The sequence below is a fragment of the Perca fluviatilis genome, chromosome 22, assembly GCF_010015445.1.
Source record: "Perca fluviatilis chromosome 22, GENO_Pfluv_1.0, whole genome shotgun sequence".
Classification (NCBI taxonomy): Eukaryota; Metazoa; Chordata; class Actinopteri; order Perciformes; family Percidae; genus Perca; species Perca fluviatilis.
This window is the reverse complement of record NC_053133.1, coordinates 14,766,347-14,786,412: the sequence shown is the minus strand read 5'-3', so window position 1 is coordinate 14,786,412 and position 20,066 is coordinate 14,766,347. Positions and strand designations below refer to the sequence as shown.

General features: G+C 40.8%; 1 protein-coding gene and 1 pseudogene across 1 annotated transcript in view; both read left to right on the top strand.

Annotated features, from left to right (window-relative positions):
- The window catches only part of kcnb2b (potassium voltage-gated channel subfamily B member 2b), a 96,705-nt gene that overhangs the window by 41,412 nt on the left and 35,227 nt on the right, over positions 1 to 20,066 (top strand). The window lies entirely within an intron of this gene.
- LOC120552389 lies at positions 3,610 to 5,728 on the top strand (annotated as a pseudogene).

Sequence of the window (20,066 nt, the reverse complement as noted above, 5' to 3'; positions counted from 1 at the left end):
CACTTATGTTGTCAGTTTTCACTCCTCTTTGCCATTAGATTTCTCTTTATTGCTGATTTGCGTCTTCGTTATCTGCTCTCAAACTCCAGCGTAGTCAACACAAAGTCAGGGGGCATTTGAGTGTTTTCCAAAACATTGAAAAAATGTGACTTCCTTGCCTAGGGTGTGAGATAATTTGCATGGAGGGATGTGGGATGTGTGTACGGGTATGACTGCACATGGCTGGGCAAGTGCCCACTGCTCATGTTTATGTATATGACTACATGTGCATCACAGCTCAGGAGAGACATGGGGGAGTTCGGTCACATGTTTGATTAGTGACGGCTTACGCATGTCATTTAAGGCTGTCTGTGAGTAAGCTGAAGCCTGTTTACAGTAATATGTAAATGTGAAAAGTTATGTAAACATGAATAACATAACTAGCTTTGCAACTGATATCACAGACTGATCTCATGAAGTGGCGTATGTATGACACGCCAATTCGTATGCCATTATTGGCGTGTTATAAAGATGCATACTCGCTTTTTAGCGTGTTTATCAACGCTGTTTGGCCTCCATTGACTTACATTACCTTGCGATTTGCGTGTCAATTTATGCTGTAGCGAGTAGTATGAAACGGCGAAATCCGCGTAGGGAGGTTGGTCGGGGTGGAGGATGGGTAAAACACAGGACTTTCACCCAGGAGACCGGGGATTGTGTCCCGTGTGTCACGTTTCCTAAACCCAACCGGTTCTTCTTTTCCTAAACCCAACCCGCGTGTCATGTTCCCCAAACCCAACTGTAGCTTTCTTCTTTTACTAAACCCAACCGGTTCTTCTTTTCCTAAACCTAACCCGTCCGCTGTATACGGCGTATGTATATATATGTATGTATGTTTACGCGATAACACGCCAAGTGGCGTGTATGTTTACATCCGCTGTATACAGCGTAGACATACACGCGGATCGCTCAAAATGCGTACAGATGACACGCCACTTGGCTTAAGAAAGTCGGCATGTATGTTTACGTGAAGTCATGATGTCATGTTGGATATCAGAAAAAAATCGATGCTGAATTAATAATAATGAGGATATGTAAGACTAGTGGTGGAGGGCAATCCCTGTAGGTCATAGCCTCCGAGAAATAACAGCAGAGGTGTCAGAGGAAAGCTTTTCCTTGTAATTATCTTTTGATGCTGTTCAAATCCTTTCTAAATAATAGAGGGGGGAGCCATGCAGAGAAGGGAAATGAGCCTCAGGGCCGCATTCAGTCGTAGAATAGTAAATAACTTCTCACCTGCTCCTGACAGAATGCCGAGCACTTTCAGATACCCCACTATATTATCAGAGATCTAAGATGAACCTGTCGTCATGGTTATTATCCGTCTTGAAAAATTTAACAATTTGATTAATCTGTGAATCAAGCAGAACTTGCTGGTTTCACCTTCTAAATGTGAAGATTTGCTGGGGTTTCTGACTGTTGATGACATCATCTTGGGCTCTTCAAAATTCAAATGGCTTTTCACTATTTTCTGACACTTGATAGGGTAAACAATATTTAAGAAATAATCAACAGATTAATCTTAAGTCATGAAAATAATCATGAGTTGAACACTACACTGAAAAAAGCATTGACCTTTGAAACATGGACGTTCATTCAATATATATATGTAAGGGATAATGTAGAGCGAGGCGGTTGTTATAGCGAATACAACCCCGACAGGGTGATCAGGTCTTGAATCAGCCTGAAGGGGTGTATAAAAAAAAAACCCCTCCTGGTATTAGCTTAAAAAACTTTTTTTTTTACTTTTTTTCCTCCCCCCTTTACCAAATAAATCAATAATTTGACTAATAACTTGACAAAATATTGTAGAGTCCGTTCCGTCTCTACGGTTGGAATCCTGCGTCCATAGCAACGTAAAAACTCTGTAATGCAATCCTTCGTCTATTAGCTACTCAACACCACCTTACGGGCTGTGGTAGTAGCCGTATATTTTATGAGGTGCTGCTGTGGTGGACAAATGACCCAGCTGCTGTTTTAATCACTGTAGGAATTGACACAACATTAGCTGAAGCGTTGTAGTGAGCTAGCGGGCTATCGGCTGCTCTAATTTACAGTAAACTGAACATTTATGTTGACGGTGAAGTGAGACACGGTGAATGGCTTCTTTGGGAATATGTATGTGGACGTTTATGTCCTCATTCATCTCGTTTCCTTTTTGCAGAGCCGCTGCATGTTGAAACACCTGTAAGTTAACGTTAAACAAGTTGCAATGTAAGCTAACTAATTAGCGTTGTTGTCCCTACGGCTGTTGCTGCGTAGCTAGCGATCATAGACGGTTTAGAAAGATACTAGCGATCGACGCTCATCAGATCTGCTGTCATTGCTTGAATTGGAGGACAGAAGTTGCTCCACGTTTCCCCACTTTTTGCCACAGCTGATAGGCTAAATTATCCGGACTTCTTTCAGCGGATTGATTGATAGCTGTCCTCCAGAATGAACAGAACGGCGTCCATGGCAATGCTCTGCTTTTGCATGGCAACGGTGTGTTATCCTTAGCAGCGGTCTGTTATCAAGAAAATAACAGACCGCATTCTACATTAGACTTCAAGCAAGCCATGTAATAATGTGTTATATTTGTGTCTCTAAGATATTTAATTTTGTTGAGTTTGGCCAATTTTTGGATTATTCATTTTTGGATTAAATTAAATTGGGGATGGAGGACAAATAAAATTTAAAAAATCTTATTGGAGTTAACCTAAATGTAATATGTTACAGTGCATATGAGAACGAATTGCAACATCCATAGTTAGGTAGCTATATAGGGAAACTTCCCAGCATGCACTGGGGTAACCCACTCAAGGACATACAGTAAGTCTCATTTTATGTGTGTTTCTGTATTGTTACTGGTGTTATTATTATATGTTTATGTGTGCTCTACAACGTTGCCACTGTTTCCACATTTTCCATTAGTTATATCTGTAAGACTGAGACCGGTCAGAGTGTTATGTGCATGATTGGTAAGATGATGGAGTGATTCAGGTTGAAGACAAGTTGGTGTAAAAAAGAAAAAAAAAACTTGGTTCCTTCTAATATCCTACTGAATTCAAAAGGAAGGCTCCAGAAGCTTTTCAAGTAATATCTTTTTTTCTTTCATTTATGGCTTAACAAAAAGCCGAATTCCTGAGAGTAAAAACAAAACAGCCATGGATCATTTAAAAAAAGCACACGCTAGCCAGGTCAGGTTGTGGTGCAGCTAGTGACAAGGGAGATGAGATAAACTGGGACTGCTGTAAGTTATTTCACCCCCTTGACTTCCCTTCTACTGTGGATAAGGTTAGACAATTGGACAGCCACTGTGTCACGCATCTCTTTCTCTTTTTTCCAGCTAGCTTCTCCTTCTGTTCATCTGGTTCATTCTTTTTTAGAGGTTATAGCCTTCTAGGAAGGGGTGCAGCTGTGTGCTGGCGCTTTTTCAGCTCTCCTTTCTCCGTTGTGTCCTGGCTCGCCTGCTTTCCCCATGGGGGAGGTCATGGAGAGAGGAGGTTTGGCTCACTAGTCTAATGCCTCCCTAATTGTCTCTCCCATGTGGGTGAGTGTGAGTGAATGATAGGGAAGGGGAGGGAGGGGTAAGGGACGGATATGGTGATACAAGGTTCAGCTCTCTCACAAAGGCACAGGCTAATGATAGCAGCGCGGACGCAGAAGGAGAGCCCGGTATTTAGTTGTGTGCCCACCTAGTCTGCCGGTAAAGGAGCGACAAAAAGGGTCCAAAGGCACCGTCCATGGTCACAAAGACGTTCACTGAGCATCCCACTGTGCAGACAGCCATATGGGAAGTCAGCATAACAATGGATAAACATGCATGGACAAGAAAGATGTAGGAAAAGAGAGCGAGGAAGGGAAAAAAGGGACAGATGGTGAAAGGTCAACAGCATTAACGCTCATATGGATTTATGGTTTTCATAACATCAGTTTACAATAAGTGTTGCTGTTGTGTCACTGTTATACGTCTTGAATAATCAGGATTTAGAGCAGGGCTCGACAGTGCGAGCGTTTCAGTCGCATTTAAGACTAAAAATAGATGTGTGCAAACTGTTAAATGAATTTAGGAGCATGTGTGCGAATAACGTATTTTCACACTTGAGTTTGTTTGCAAATGCGGCAGCCAGTGGCTCCCATTAGCTTTGCAACATTTAAGTTTTTATTTGTTGTCTTTCTGTCTTTGTTAGTGGAGAACATATAGCGTGTCTCAGAGCAGCTAAAGCAAAAAAAAAAAAAGGTGGAAAATTCTTTTCTTGTGGAATCTGTTTTGCCGTTCTCCAAGGAGTCTGATACTGGCAGTTGTGTATTGACTCATGGCATGGGATTAGTTCCATTCTTTTCTCCTTTACATGACGTTACCCTTAAATGTGGTCTGGTAGAGGGTGATGTAGCTGTTGGGGTTAGACCCCAGTTGCCAGTAGAGGGAATCCACATGATTTTGGGGAATGACTTGACAGGTAGTAAGGTGTGGGCAGATGGCAAAATAAACATCTTTAAAAAGCAAGCTTCAGTACTCCCTCTAAAGCAATCTCCAGATTGCAACTGTGCGTCTCCGGAGGTATTTCCAGGTTGTGCTGTTACCCGCTCTGCCTCACGCAAGGAGGATGTGGGGAAAATGTTTGTTGGTGGTCTCAGCTGGGAAACGATCAAGAAGGATTTTAAAGATTACTTCACTAAATTTGGCGAGGTGACGGATTGCACCATAAAGATGGACCAGCAGACAGGCCGGTCAAGAGGCTTTGGCTTAATTTTCTTTAAAGATGCAGCCAGTTGAGAAAAGGTTCTTGAACGGAAGGAGCACAGGCTAGATGGCAGAGTGATCGATCCAAAGAAAGCCATGGCCATGAAGAAGGATCCAGTCAAGAAAATCTTTGTGGGAGGCCTTAACCCGGACACCTCAAAGGCAGTCATTCAGGAGTACTTTGAAACCTTTGGAGAGGTTGAGACTATTGAGCTTCCACAAGATCCAAAGACAGAAAAGAGGAGGGGATTCGTATTCTTCACATATAAAGAAGAGACTCCTGTCAAGAAGGTTATGGAGAAGAAATGCCACAATGTCGGTAGAAGCAAGTGTGAAATTAAAATAGCCCAGCCCAAGGAGGTCTACCAGCAGCAGTATGATGCCCGTGGATACGGAGGACGCAGCAGGGGCCGTGGAGGCCAGGGCCAGAACTGGAATCAAGGTTACAACAACTACTGGACTCAACCTGGATACAACCAGAACTATGGCTACGGACAGTCAGCCAGGGGACATGGGGCGACTGCTAGGAACCGGGACTGAGATTTTTTATTTTTGGGGAACTTGTTGTTTTGAATAGGTTGGGCCAAATTTTGGGCTGAGGGTGGGACCCTCATTTTAAGTGGGGGGTGCTACGGCCCCTCCTCTGCAGTGCAGGGGTGGTTTCTCCTGCAGGCAGAGGAGGGTCGTTAGTGATTGGAGCCACTTGGGCTCAGGGTATTTAAGCTGCTTCTAACCACTCTTTTTTTCTCTCTCTGCTCCTCCAGGTATGATCCTGTTTCGTTTGTTCCTTTATAAATTTACTTAGTTTCCACTTAGTCATTTTCACACACACAGACTCACTCATCCATGCACTTTACAGACACCTTACATTATGACGTTCTCACACCTCATTCCTTTTTCTTTGTTTAAAGTTAAAAATGTTGGTTTACAATAAAGTATCTTTTTGATTGGCCTATACTTGTTGTTGGTGTCCCCTCATTCTTTGCCACAGGCCATGAGTCGGTTTGTGACAATTCAAATAAATGAAATCACTTCACTTGTAAATGTCTCCTTGTATTCCTTTTATTAAAGAAAAAACACATTATTTGGTACACTTTTATTGCACCCCTAAAGTTTTTTATGCACTCCTAAATTTTTCAACTTAGGTCTACACGCGCTCCTTGGGGGGAAAAAAGTGAGCGTCGAGCCCTGCACCGGTGTTTGTTTAATTTCCCTGGAGTTATGAAATACTTTATTTGAATATTCTTTTGACATTTCGTTGGATTTGGGGTGTGAGTTCCCAGTGGGTAAAATGTGCTCCACTTGTGCTGTGGCATTTAGCCGTTGCCATGGTCGTGTTCCGTATTTACCGACTGCAGGCCACAGTGAGTTCTTGACAGCTGTGTGTGCGCATATAAGCCCAGGGTTGGGCTTGTGTGTGCTTATGTATTCTCGCGTTCTACACTGAACTGCTCACAAACAATTTGAGATGTGTGAAATCAAGTTTTAGTAATGTTATGATTACTGTGTCTCGGTTCAAAGCTCTCCTCTGCCCTTTAATATTACGTGCCCTAATCTGTTCCCGACAAAGCCACCTCCTGCATAAATATGAATATTTACATAAAGATAAAGAGTCAAATAACATTCTGATATCGTAATTAGGAGTGATTGATTCTCTGCATCATCATTGTTATTAATTTTGTGAAGGGATCGTTATGTAAATTAAAAGGACTGCATTTCATTAAAATTAACTGTCAGCATGAGAGGAGAGACTCATTAACTGGAGCTGCAAGGGTTTCATGTGAATGATTTTTCTTTAGCCCTTGCTCCAAAATCGAGTTATTCTTAGCTTTAGTAGCTCCAGGCAACTGTTGCCATGCATACATATCCATAGATGTGCTTTGTAGCACTGGCTTTCTTTCTTTCTTTTTTTTTCCAGTAGTGGGGAGGCACAGGGCGAAAAGAAGGTGAATGGTGAAATGAACCCAGGAGACCATTGATTTCCAAAGAGTGTTTGTTTCCATAGCGTAGGGAACCGTGAAATGTCCATTGTTTAACAGTAACGCTTGGATTGTTGCTGGGTCGATGGAGAGGTTCCCTGGTGGTGTGCAAAAGCATGATATAAAGTCGAAATAAAAATATGAGGCATGGCGTAAATTTATGGGAGTAGTTGTGGATTGTGCAACAAGCGTGGTTGTTTATGTGTGTATGCACATGTGAGTGCATCAAGCAGCGGCTTAGTTGTTCCTTCTGGCCTGATGTGGGCAGATGTTTGCGGAAAGCTTCCCAGAAAAGAAAAGCTCCTTCATGTAAACATTTCAACAATACCTTATAAGCTTCTTATAGACTTACATGTCATTGCTGTGTTTGACCTTCATGGCTTTTAATTTACTTTATTTTGTATTAATCTGCTATAACTTCATCATCTCAATACCTTGATTGGGAACTGCAGCTGCACTGGCAGCAGTTTGAAGAGGACACTTGGATGGATGGAGAGGATTTAAGGGATGCAGTGTGTAATTAGCTCCTTGGTACATTTACGTTTCCTTTAATAGAATGTGGTTAGATTACTTAGTTGGCTTCCTTTCGATCTGAAACTGAACTCTGTAATTGAACACTTGACCGAACATGAATGTGATACCGTAGCTATTCTGAGCCTGTTACACATCATTTCTTGTCATCACATTAAAGGAACCCAGCTTAAATGAATTACTTATTTTTTAGATTGTGGGCAGTTTTGGGTTAATATTTTGTTATGAACAACACAACGACTATACTAGGGGTGTCACAATTTTGGTTTTAAATCGAAAATTGATTGAAATCAAAAGCAGAATCAGTGATTCCCACCTACTTGCGCGCGTCTGAATAAAAAATAAATAAATAAATTTAAAAAAACAGACACAGTGTAGCTTACTGCAGGTAGCATGCAGCTAAAGACACAGGGTAATGTTAGCTTATCGGTAGCCTGCAGCTGCTCTTTTCCAGACACCTGAAGTCACTGGTGTGGCAACATTTTGCTCCGTGAGTGAGTTATGTAAACAAACAACGAAGGTAAAGCCTGTGGGCTCCAACGGGACTTCATGGTGTGTTCATGTACATCTCGGTAAACTAATGGGGCTTTCAATTGCAGCTAATTAAAAAATAAAAATCAAACTGATGTCGTAAATTACTGGCATCTAGTGGCTCTTATTATGGCATTGCCGTCACTTCTTAAAAGAAAATGTTTAAATCGAAAATCGAATCGTGACCTGAAAATCAAAGTCAAATTGAATCATGGATTTGGAGAATTGTGACACCCCTAGACTATACAATTCACTTCAGTATTCTATAACTCCTGAACTGACTTGTACTCAAGTGCAAATCAGTGTTGGACCTGTTGACTTCCGACCACGCTATGCAACTGACCTGAAATGTGCTTGATCTGCTATCTTTAGTTAAGTAAAAAGGCAGGAAGATTATTTTTTTCTCTTTTATCTTATTTTGACTACCTCTTTTCTCTCGCTCAGTTTCAATGGCACCTCACCCTTTTGGTATTATAATACTATTATCAATATTACAGAGATGGTTCAGAGGGGTGTTTCCAATGTAAGCCTTAGTAAGCTAGTCTAAAGACATTTGGCTTAGGTTTTAGTCTTTTTTTGTTGTTGGTTGCTCTCCCTCTATAACTAGAGTGGACTTGATGGATGGAAGCTGTATCGGCTAAACTCTCCAATGTCTGATGGCCAGTGATTACAAATAAAAAGGGGAGAGAAAAGCCTGTGTGTTAGCCTTGGCGGTAAGGGTTAGGACAAAAATCGAATTTCCTCAGCTTTGCTTCATCTATACATGGATTTATCCCAAGCGAGCCTTAAGCTGGCATTATTACCTCACTGATTCTGGTCTGGAAGTGTGTGTGCAAATGTACGTGTGTGCGTGTGCCAGTGCTTGCTGACAACATGACAACAACATTCCCATTTCTTCTTCACTTCAAAGCACAAGAGCAGTGCTTGATAGAAGGTGGCAGTGTGGAAAGCAAAGGAAACTTGTCTCTGCCAACTTTTGAACTCATTGATTGGCTGCTAATCAATTTGATTATTTATCTTTCAATTTCATGGAGTGTGAGCTAAGAGAGTGAAGAATGCTGTCTGCATTAGGAATTTGGGAGGAAGATGAGGATGCGTTATTTCCCTTTCGTGGTACATGGCTTGTACTGCACCACTAAAAAGTTCTGGAAAATAAACCAAACTTGTGTTGTGATATTATGTACAGATTTTAAAAATACATTAACAGAGTAAATATGTCATAATCATCACAATCCTGATGGCATTCTGGGGCACAGAAAAAAATCAAATCAACTTAATTTCAGCATGCACCTAGAGAAACATTGTCCCTCCCAACAAAGAGAAACATACTCAGCTAATCAAAGTCTCATGGGATTCCGCGAGTGACAGTAGCTGCATTCGACTCCTAATTTAATCATACATTAGAGGCTGTAATGTAATTGAGTAAAAGCAATGTAATGGCAGAGGGAATGTGCTAAGTGTTACAGCGGATTATGGTTCATTTAATTCAGGTTTTCTCTGTTTTTTTTTAGACAAAACGAGTGAGAGATGAAACATCTTTTCTATTACCTAAAACAAAGCTGTCAAAGGTGGGCAGACTTAAAGCCTGCTTGCACCAGCATTTAAAATGGTGAAAGTCTGCGGTAAAAACCATGAATTCCAATGGAATCACAGCAAGTGGATTTGTTTACAGTGCCAAAGTAAATCTGCACAAATTCTTCACATTGAGTTCAACGTTGGTGAACTTGACGCACAAATTTTCACCGTACCAACTGCAAAACCGTCTTGACAGTGCTGACCTCTTAGGGAACAGAGAGCAAGAGAGTCCAAACTGATAAAGCTGTGTCATCATTTAGTATTTTAGCCAGTGTATTGGACTGGAGAGCTTTTTTCCCTCTTCAGTAACTCCTTATTGAATGAAATGATGGTAGAGCTCTCAAAATAAAACACCAGGGCTAGTAACCTAGAATACAAATAGGAAGAACAGGGAATTGACTCTTAATTTCCTACCTCTTCATGTACATATACATATATTCTCCCTTTATCTTTGCCTCTACACTGTTCTTGCCCTACCTTCAGACACCCAACCAGCACAGTTTAACATCCTTATCCTTCTCCCATTTCCATATTGCTGACCGTCTCTTCTTAATCACTACCCTGCAGTCCTGTCCCCAACAATCTGACCCGCCTCAACCTCCTACCTTGTCATGTAATCTTTGGCCTGAGGGTTCATTTCACCTCTGAATATCTCTACTACCATCTGTCTTCCTGCAGTCTCCTTATCTTTCTGTAACTGTCACTGACTGAGCTTCCACAGTCAGTGGCTACATCTTTGTGATTATGCTTTTAAGTAAACATAACTGGACCACACACACGCATTTCTGTACAGGATAATATCAGAGAGCTGCAAAGCTGTGTTCCTAAAGACAAGCGAGCCAGTATTTAACATCCACAACCTGCAAAAGAAATGCCTCTGTGGCTTTTTTCTACCAAACTTCAAAGTTATGTTTTGAACTGTTGTTGTGTTTTCTGCAGTAAGAACTAATGTTAATCTTCTTTTCATGTATCAAGCTGGTTGTGACAAGCTTATCATCATAAAACAAGACAGTTTTATGCAGCATTTTTATCCAAATCAAGCTAGTCATAGCTGTGTCTACTCATTCAATTTATATTGCTGGTTGGATGCTAATATTTATAACCTCTCACTTTTGATTTAAACTGAAACAACACTGTGCCAAATGGAGAGATACAATGTGATGTAAAGCATCAAGACCTCTCAGTACAAACAATAAGACAACTTTGAGTACTTCGTGTTGCCGTATGGAGCCTACTGATCTAGATGTACGCAGGTGATAAAAGTACTATATAACTAATGTAATGTAACTAACAGTGATGCTACAAATCTGTATTTATGACTGGTATCACTACAGTATAATGTTATGATTGTCTGGTGCTGGGGTTTGAGGGTTGAGGTGTGTTGGTCTGCCTATCCATCTGCTTTGATATTGAGAAAACCTGGAAGGATAATCTGTCTTGGCAATGTGCTCTGATATTTAAAGCTGCATTAAGCTATATTTCTGAATCAACATAGAGTCAAATGACTCCCTGTAAAAATCATCAAACCAAGTCAATGCCAGTTTCTATAAAGCTAAGGGCAGCCACTCCCAGGGCAGAAACTCCCATAAACTGGTTGAATGCCACCTCACGTTTGAAATGTTTATTACAGGGGTCAGCAACCTTAGGCACGCGTGCCACCATGGGCACGCGGGACCTTAACCAATGGCATGCTGGCAATATGTGTGCAATTGAGTTATTGATGTGTTGAAATCATTGTTGAAATGCTGAAGCACTCTCTCATCCGCATGCCAAATTACAACGTTCACAGTTGCGCAACTTGTTATATACGGTAGTTTGATTGACTTGTATCCCCACCATAGACTGTATAAAAACTATCCCCATCCGCATGCAGAAAAGACCCACCCTACTCTGCCTCTGCTCTGATTGGCTAGTAGGCTACTTGTAACACTGCTGGCAGAGGGCAGGCCCACTACCTAAGAAAGCTGAAGTTAATGTTTGGGCATTCCAGCCATCATGGACAGAAGAGTGAGAAAACGTTCAAGGATGCGGCAGACAAGACTGAATCTATCAAATGTGCCATGTCCAGGTATGGGAAGCAAGCTAACACATTCATAGTCTTTACAAATCAGAAATCATGCTACCAAAGCAAGCTATCACATTGCTAATTGCATTGCAAAACGGGGAAAGCCATTCACTGATGGAGAAATATAAAGGAGGCTTTCATCTGTAGCTCAGATGTTTTGTTTGATGGCTTACCAAACAAAGAGACAATAAAATCAAGAATAAAAGATATTCCCATGTCAGCCAGAAGTGTTGAACGACGCACCGAAGAAATGGCAGAAAACTTGAGAGTGCAGCAGACAGGTGGTTTGAAAGAAGCCATGGTATCGTAGGTAACCTCGCACTTGATGAGAGTGTGGATGTAAATGACATACCACGTTTGGCAGTCATGGCAAGATACGGTGATGCACGACACATGAGCTGCTTTTGTTGGAAAGCTGACAATTTTTTCAAGACACATTGCCACCTCCACTTTCCGCTACTTCAGACACTTAAGGGAGCTGTCCACGGAGCACAGCATCAGATCAGCACCGCTGAAATATGCAAATACATCAGCGGGCTTGAGTCGGAGTTTACAACACGATTTCATGGATTTCAGAAGTATGGACCCATGTTCTCATTCTTGATTAAACCCGATAGCTTTGATGGACATGAACTAGATTTATCTCTGATTGACTGGTTGGATATACAGGACGTGGAAATGCAGCTGATGAGCTGAAGACTTCAACACTGTGGGTGACAAAGTTTGCAGAGCTACGGAAACAGCTGGAAACCACCGTGAGGCATGATCACGGGAACTTGCATATTCACCTGCTGGATATCTACCAGAGAAGTTTTGCTGTCTCAGGAACGTTGCATTGGCTTTGCTGACAGTCTTCAGATCAACATACTGCATCGCTGTGATCAGATATTCTCACATATGAAGAGCGCGCTCAGCCCCTCCCGCAGTCGTTTCACAACTGACCACTCTGAAGCTTGTGTGCAACTTAAAGTGACGAAATACGAACCCCAGGTTATGGAGCTCAGCAAAGAAAAGCAGGGCCAGGGATCACATTGACCGGTAGGCATCTTTTTAATGTAGCACATACAAGGGCTCTGTCCCAGTCTCTTTTTCATCTCAGGTGTGTTTTCATGGCAGCATTCTTGTAGTGTTTGTTACACTTAATTCTCCCTTTGTGACATTTGCTGTCATTGCAACCTTTTTTTAAATGAGGGAATAGCATTGCAAGCAGTATGCGAAATGGAAACTGTGCATATAAATCTGTAAAACATATAAGATTAAGTGTATTGCTGACAAGATTAATAGTTTCAACTAAGATGTGGATGTTTCATAAGCATGGCAGCATTATTGTATAGTTCTCATATTTTTGTTTGCTACTCTTAATTATCCTGTTTTGACATTTACTGGCATTATAACTGAGGGAAGTTAAAGATGATAAACACGATTGGTGTGATGTTAGTAAGGTTAATGATTTCAACTCAGATGTGGATGTTTTCATGTGGAATAAAATTCCAGATTCCCTGGATATTACATTTTGATGTGATGTCATAATTAAACTTAATGTTGAAATGGCACACTAATAAACAAGAAAACAAAAAGGTTGCCAACCCCTGGTTTATTATAACAGCAGAACATTGTGTTTGGCGGCCAGACTCCGACCTCATCACTCCCCGCAGTATGGGTTTACATGAGATATTGGGGAGTGATGATAAAGTAGCTTCCCCCTGGCCGGAGCATGCAGGTGGATGCTGGGGTGGTGGTGGGGCTAACAGCAGGCAGCGATACAGGTGCAGGGCAGCAGCAGCATTGACAAGGCAGAGATAGGGAAATGCGCAGCTTACATAGACTGCCAAATTGAGGGGGTGTGTTTGGTAAAATATATGGGGAGTAAGGCATGTCACATGTGTGTACGCAGTGCAGCTCGAGTTGGCTGCCTGAACTAACTTGCAGGCTTCGCTCCATTTGTTAAAAAATGCTTAGTACAGCTTTAAAACGTATACTCAAAATCCTACATTAGGATTAGAATTTTAACAATTAAGAAAACGTTAGAGTGAGGGAGAGAGAGAGAGAGGTGAAACACTAGTCTGGCTATCACCAGACCAAGCTCAATCATTTAAGATTGAACATTAGTCTGGGGGGTCTGCTCTGTATTTTCTCTGCACAAGACGCATGATCAACGGGCATAGTTCAAATGACTCTGTACGCAATTGGATAGTCCGGGCTGCTGCCATGGAGTGCTGGGCTTTGGTGGCCGGTTTGTTGCCGGCCAGAAAAGTGCTTTGTCGCTTCTCTATCGTCATCGTGTTAAACCCGCCAATAGTGCACCAGGTGGATAAGCCAGTTTGTGATTGGTTCCCGCAAATTTGTAACGGAAGCAGGATAGATAAAGGTACAGGTTTCCAGCCTGAGCTGCAGGGCGAAATCAAATCCTCGGCAGATCAGGCTGGGTTTACCCAGTCTAGTGGAACAGAGTTCATTGCACTGAACATCAATTTGAATTACTGACTCTAATATTTCTTCATGCAATCTTCATGCAAAGTTCATGCAAAAAGCTTGTAAGTATAACTTGGTGTATAATGGCTGGTTTCAACAATAAACTGGTCAAAGAAAGTTTTAATAACTATTTATTGAAAACTACATAACATTAACAAATATGTTAAATATAAATAACTATTTGCATAATAAACAAACCAGACAAGAACATGATACAGATGAAGTGTTGCCTGATGTGCTTTCTCAATTAAATCTGGTTGGTTTTTCAAATAAATGTTATGGTTTAGCAAAAGAAATGTCCTTTTACCCAAGAGCCATAATGTTATATGTAACCATACTATGTATTAACATTAAAACTATACTATGATCCATACAGAAAGTTGCATATATGTAGCACAGTATGTCTCCTCTTTACTCCTGTTAAATCATATTAGACTAAGGCTATCCAAAGTTGATTTGTATTCATTTTGTTTGAATTTTGTTTTACAGCCAACTTAATAAAATGTTGTGTTTATATTCGGGATTGAGTCTACAAATACAGTTAATGGGTACGGGCACGAAGATGGAGATGACGGGAACAGGCTCAGTAAGCAACAGTTAGCTCCAGTTAACTTTATTATAAAGACCAGCTAGGGCGGAGCAGACTGCCGCGGAGAGGTTGAACTACAAGACTCTGCTAAATGACGTCCGGGGTGCTTTCACAGTGGTGTGGCCGTGGCGTTTCTACGTTTTATCAGTACAGTTAATCCCACGGCAAGCCACAACACCACAAGCAGAATGCTACTACTAACGTTAGCCTCTGAGCCTGTTTTAGTTTAATTGTTTTAGTTGTTTTTTACTTCAATCACATCAGCCAGACCTACAAACTTGTAAAATCAGTCCGCCAGTGTATTGGTAATCAGTAAGGCTCAAATTGTGACAAAACTCTTCCTATGAAATCCCTGCTTCCATGTTTGAGGTAACGATAATATGACTTATAGTCAGCAGTGGTGCAAGTCAGATGTATGTATGCCTTAAGGATACTATTTTGCAAGTTAGCTGTTTTTTTTAATCTTTTTTCAGAGTTGACATATTTTACTTTTACTCCATTCTGTCGAAATAAAAAGAGGTAAGAGTAAAAGGTGAAAAAGCATCCATACAGCCTATTGGAGGAGATTACGTCATAGTCACATATACCCTGCCAGCAGTATGATATAAGAAAAGGCAATAGAAAATTGACCATGTAAAGAAATATGACTGTCATAGCCCATATTCCAGATACTTGGTCATCCTTACAGGCTGTAATGGCCGACTATTGCCACCAGTCCATAAGGTACGATACATTTTATTACTCTACTATGGACACCTTATCCATCCTCCTGCACTGGGGGCTGCAGAAAACCGTAACCATGCTCACCTCATTAAAGGAGTAAAGGAAGAGAAACAAAAATAATAGCAGAAGTGACAGCCTTATAGCTCGACAAAATACCACTCACACTTGCACATACTCACACGTATATACGCCTACACACTCGCAAGCACTCTGTGAGTTCATAAATGACATAATGTAATAACAATAATGTGAGTTATTTTAAGTAAGCAGTTACAGGAATTATTGAAAGTGGTGAGACTTCAGGTCAGGGATATTTCTGTTGGTAATTGAATGTTTTTGAACAAAAGTATTAGATAGAAGACAGGTGCAATTTTGACGTCATAAGACGTGAGTTTGCTGAGGCACTCGTCTCCCACTGTAGCATTACTATATTAAAAAGCATATCCTTTTGTAAAGCTTGTTGAATCGTTCCAAGGAAACACTTTGGATACTTCTCCAATAGTATCATCTTTCTTGGACCAAATGTGGAAAATTCAATACACCCACTTTGTCATTGTCCCTGGAATAGCTGTGGCAGTATTGATCATGGTATTCTTCCGTTTTTGGCAAGGAGTCCTGGTCTCTCACTCTGGAGGACAGAGCACTCAAAAAGTGTTCCCCCAAAAATACACAATCCTTCACCCTCCTAACCGGACTGGCTAAAAGAAACCTGCAGTCAAATAATGATATCATTCCATTTTGGGGGTTTTGATCTTAGAAATGGATGTGAATCTTATTATCTGAATCATTTCAGCTATGTGATGTTTGGGTTGATGTACACTTTAATGCGTACCCCAGTATGGACATACACTATTTTTCATCATCTAAGAGCGAAAGAGAGAAAGTAAATGGCTGTAATATCTTGCAGAGTGAGGTCATTGGTGAAAGGCAATGGCTCCTTTTAGGAACATTTTATTAGCATGCTTCACAGTTGCTCTGCAACTGATAAATAATTGATTTGGTTTGGAAATCAAGATGAATGAAGGTTATAGGGATGTTTATATTTCCCACTACTGTTACATTAGATGAAAGTTGAATCAGCCCATCCAGGGTAATTTGGAAATGGAAAGCAAAATGTAGCAAAATTTGCTAAAAAAAAAAGTAAGTGGTAAAGACTTTCATGTACTGTGTCACAATATATTCTAACCATGTTACAAATATATAGCAGCCGTATCATTTCCATTTACAACAAGGTCTTTAATACCCAATGCACTCTGATGACACTGTAGTAATATTTCATAGATAAGAAATTAAAGATAAGAAAACAGCAGTACCTTTCAAACACAAAATGCAGTATATACAGTAGTACATTATGATCAACACAGGTATTATAGCATTACAGTCTCCTGTCAAAATGTTGTCTCCTGATGACCCCTCAGATCTGTCATTGTCTGTCCCAGACCTTCATCAGGTAAATTCCCACATTCACCTCAACCATAGCCTAAAATAGTTTGGTTGACTAATCAGGACCAATCGAGTCCAGCCGTTGAATGACGTCATCCATTCACAAAAAGTGGGCAAGGGTTGTAAAATGATGCAGATCTAAACCCCTGTCAGAGTAATGTCAATGAAAGAGATATTTATCATCCCCATATTTCCTTTCCTCTGGAAATGGGCTACAGTATGTCAGTCACTACAGATGCCACAAGGAGGATTATATTTAATTCTATCTGGGACTATTTTTTTGTCTTCTCTCTGGTGCCTGACATTGAATTTATTTGTAGTGACACACTGTACGATTTTGAATAAAGAGTTGCTGGTTGGATAAGTAGAAACATCTTGTTCAACACTCACTCTGTACATCGCAGTGTGGGAGAGGAACTAAATTACTCTGCAGGAGTGATGAATTGAAAATGTATGCACAATTAAGCATAAGCCATATGGTCATTTGAAAGTACAAGAGAGGAAGGCGCAAGGCAAAACTGTTCAGCCCTCCTACAGTAGCTGGCTAATGATGCTACTTTATGCTGTTTGTTTTGCAAGGATGTTGCATGGACAAGCTGTTCAGCCCAGTCTGTGCATGATGCGAGGGCCGGCACGGTGCTGTGCCGGGACGATGCTGTACAATATTTCTCTGTGTGTCACAGTTGTTTGCAGTATTCAGTCCTGTAGTAATTGAAATTTGTCAAAAATCAAGAAAAGATGACATGGTAACTACAATATTCCAGACTATTCAACAAAATAGTAACAAAATAGACAATAAACCAAATAAACATATGTATAACACCATAAGCCCATCATACACATCTCTCCCCAGCACTAAGCTTCTTAGGAGCCCTCCAGAAAGTTCAGGTACTTTCCCCATTTTCTAGTATAGACATCCAATCTGGCAAACTTTTTATGACATCTTTTCAAACGCTGCCACTCTAGCCAAGCCCACTCCACCCCTTCATTCTTCCATCTAGTTTAGGGTTGGGTACCGAACCCCGTACCGGTACCGACCAAATCACGTCGGTATTACCGAGTATTGGTTCACGTAAAATCAAATGGTACCTGAGAACGCGTAAGCGCAAGCTTATCTGTCCTCTCTGCATATTGACGGAGAGCAGAGCTCCGACACACACACGCACAGAGGTGCGGATGGAGCAAACTACGTCGGCTCTGCAGTTTTATTGAAGTCACAGTGAGTCACGGCAATGTCGAGAAAGTGGTTGCAAGTGTGGTTACAGTTTTTCAAAACTTCACGCAGATACCATTCACTGTGATATCATATTAATGGCGAGTTGAAAGCAGTCACAGTGCTGTTGACCTTACACTTCCTGTGAGACAAGCAGGTACAACGGTGGTCTCTATGCCCTGGTGACTGACTGACAGGCTGAGGTTGTATGGCAAGGCAACTTTATTTCTACAGCACCTTTCAGCACCAAGGCAATTCAAAGTGCTTTACATGAAACATTAAAGAACAATTAAAAACTGTCATGATGAAAATAAAACAGGCTAAAAAAGAATAATATACAAATACAAGAATAAAAGTTACAATAAGTAAGAAATTAATAATTATTCAGTTTAATAGGTTGTAGGGACGGGTTTGGGAGGAGAGAGGGAGGGGTTTATTTTATTTTTGTTTAATTTCTTTAGAATGTAAAATATTCTAAATAAATAACATAATGTTCTAAGTAAATAGGATAAATAGGTTTGGAATTATTTTTACAACTGAAATAATTTTGTTGTAATTACAGAGGGAATTCAAGTACCGAAAAAAGTATCGTTGGGTACCAGGAACCGAATTTCAGGTACCGGTATCGGTACTGATATTCGTTCAGATGCGAAAGGTACCCAAGACCCTAGTCTAGCTATCATCAAACTAGTTTAGACCCATCTTATTATGTGCTTATCCATCTCGATTAGAATTGACCCATCTCACAGAACAAATAATCTTGGGCTGAATGGAACCTGGGTCCCGGCAATTCGACATAGGTTATAATGTAAACATATGAACATAAACAAAAGAATCAAAATGCGTGTTTATGCATGCATTCTTTTAGGCAGGTGTTACTGCAATTTTGTATCTCTATTTGCGCCTATGTGTTTGGGCTTCAGGATTTTAGTTTTCATGACATCAAACATGGTGCTATGAGAAAATTGTGCCCCCTGCAATATATTGTTGAATATCCATGACATTACCTTAGAAAGTAAGTAATTTTATAATTCAGAAAATTCTCAAATTTCTATTCTATTATTAAATATGTATGCAAAAGCAGAACCAATCCCACAAACGCACATAGTTTGCAGTTTCATAGTATTTTCTCTGTTCTATAAATACCTGCTTAACCTTTTTGTCAAATTCTGCTTGTTAAAGTGCTTTTGACATACGTATGCATGCACACGTAGACCACATACACAGTGAAATCCTGGAACACGTACTTATCTCTCCACCCATGCGACTAATTGTAACAGGCTGGACCATGAGGCAGTAAAGTGGAGGTCACCTTGTGTTTGGCCCCAGCTGATAAGCTGTAATGTTGTCTTTTATGTGATGCCATGCACTCCAAGGACCCTATGCAGCTTACAGCCACTGATCAATACACTAAATCTCACAAGTCTCATTATGGCACTCATGGACGTGTGTCTGTGTGTGTGTGTGTGTGTGTGTGTGTGTGTGTGTGTGTGTGTGTGTGTGTGTGTGTGTGTGTGTGTGTGTGTGTGTGTGTGTGTGTGTGTGTGTGTGTGTGTGTTGTTCATGCATGCTGATATCTAACTTTAGTCATGTCATTATTTGCTCAGACATTAGCTTGCAGAATATATCAAATTAAAGGCAGTTTAAGGTTGCCATGCTGGATTTGTCTCAGTTGACATTTTAAGTAAATCAGTGCTGTTAATATCATGTGAAATAGGGATTTCCAGGCAAAATGTCATTTGTATAAGCTATTCCATTTGACATTTTTTGAGACCATTCTTCAGTTCATCAGCAAATTTTAGTGTTAGCCCTCTAAATGTTGAATAAATGACAATCAATTGACTCGGCAACGGTAGCAAGCAACTTGACCTTTTCGTGGAAAGTGGAAAGTCAGTGCTTAGGTAAGATTTTGTTGTTATGTCTGTGTGTGTGTGTGTGTGTGTGTGTGTGTGTGTGTGTGTGTGTGTGTGTGTGTGTGTGTGTGTGTGTGTGTGTGTGTGTGTGTGTGTGTGTGTGTGTGTGTGTGTGCCCACATGTGGGTGCATGCGTGTATGTCTACATGCACTTGCATATGTGTGTGCGTGCGTGTGTGTGTACACGCAGGATTACGTGTGAGCTGGAAGAATAGAGTTGATCCCAGAGCCTGTAATAGCTACCTTTTTAAGGTTCACCTTCAAAAC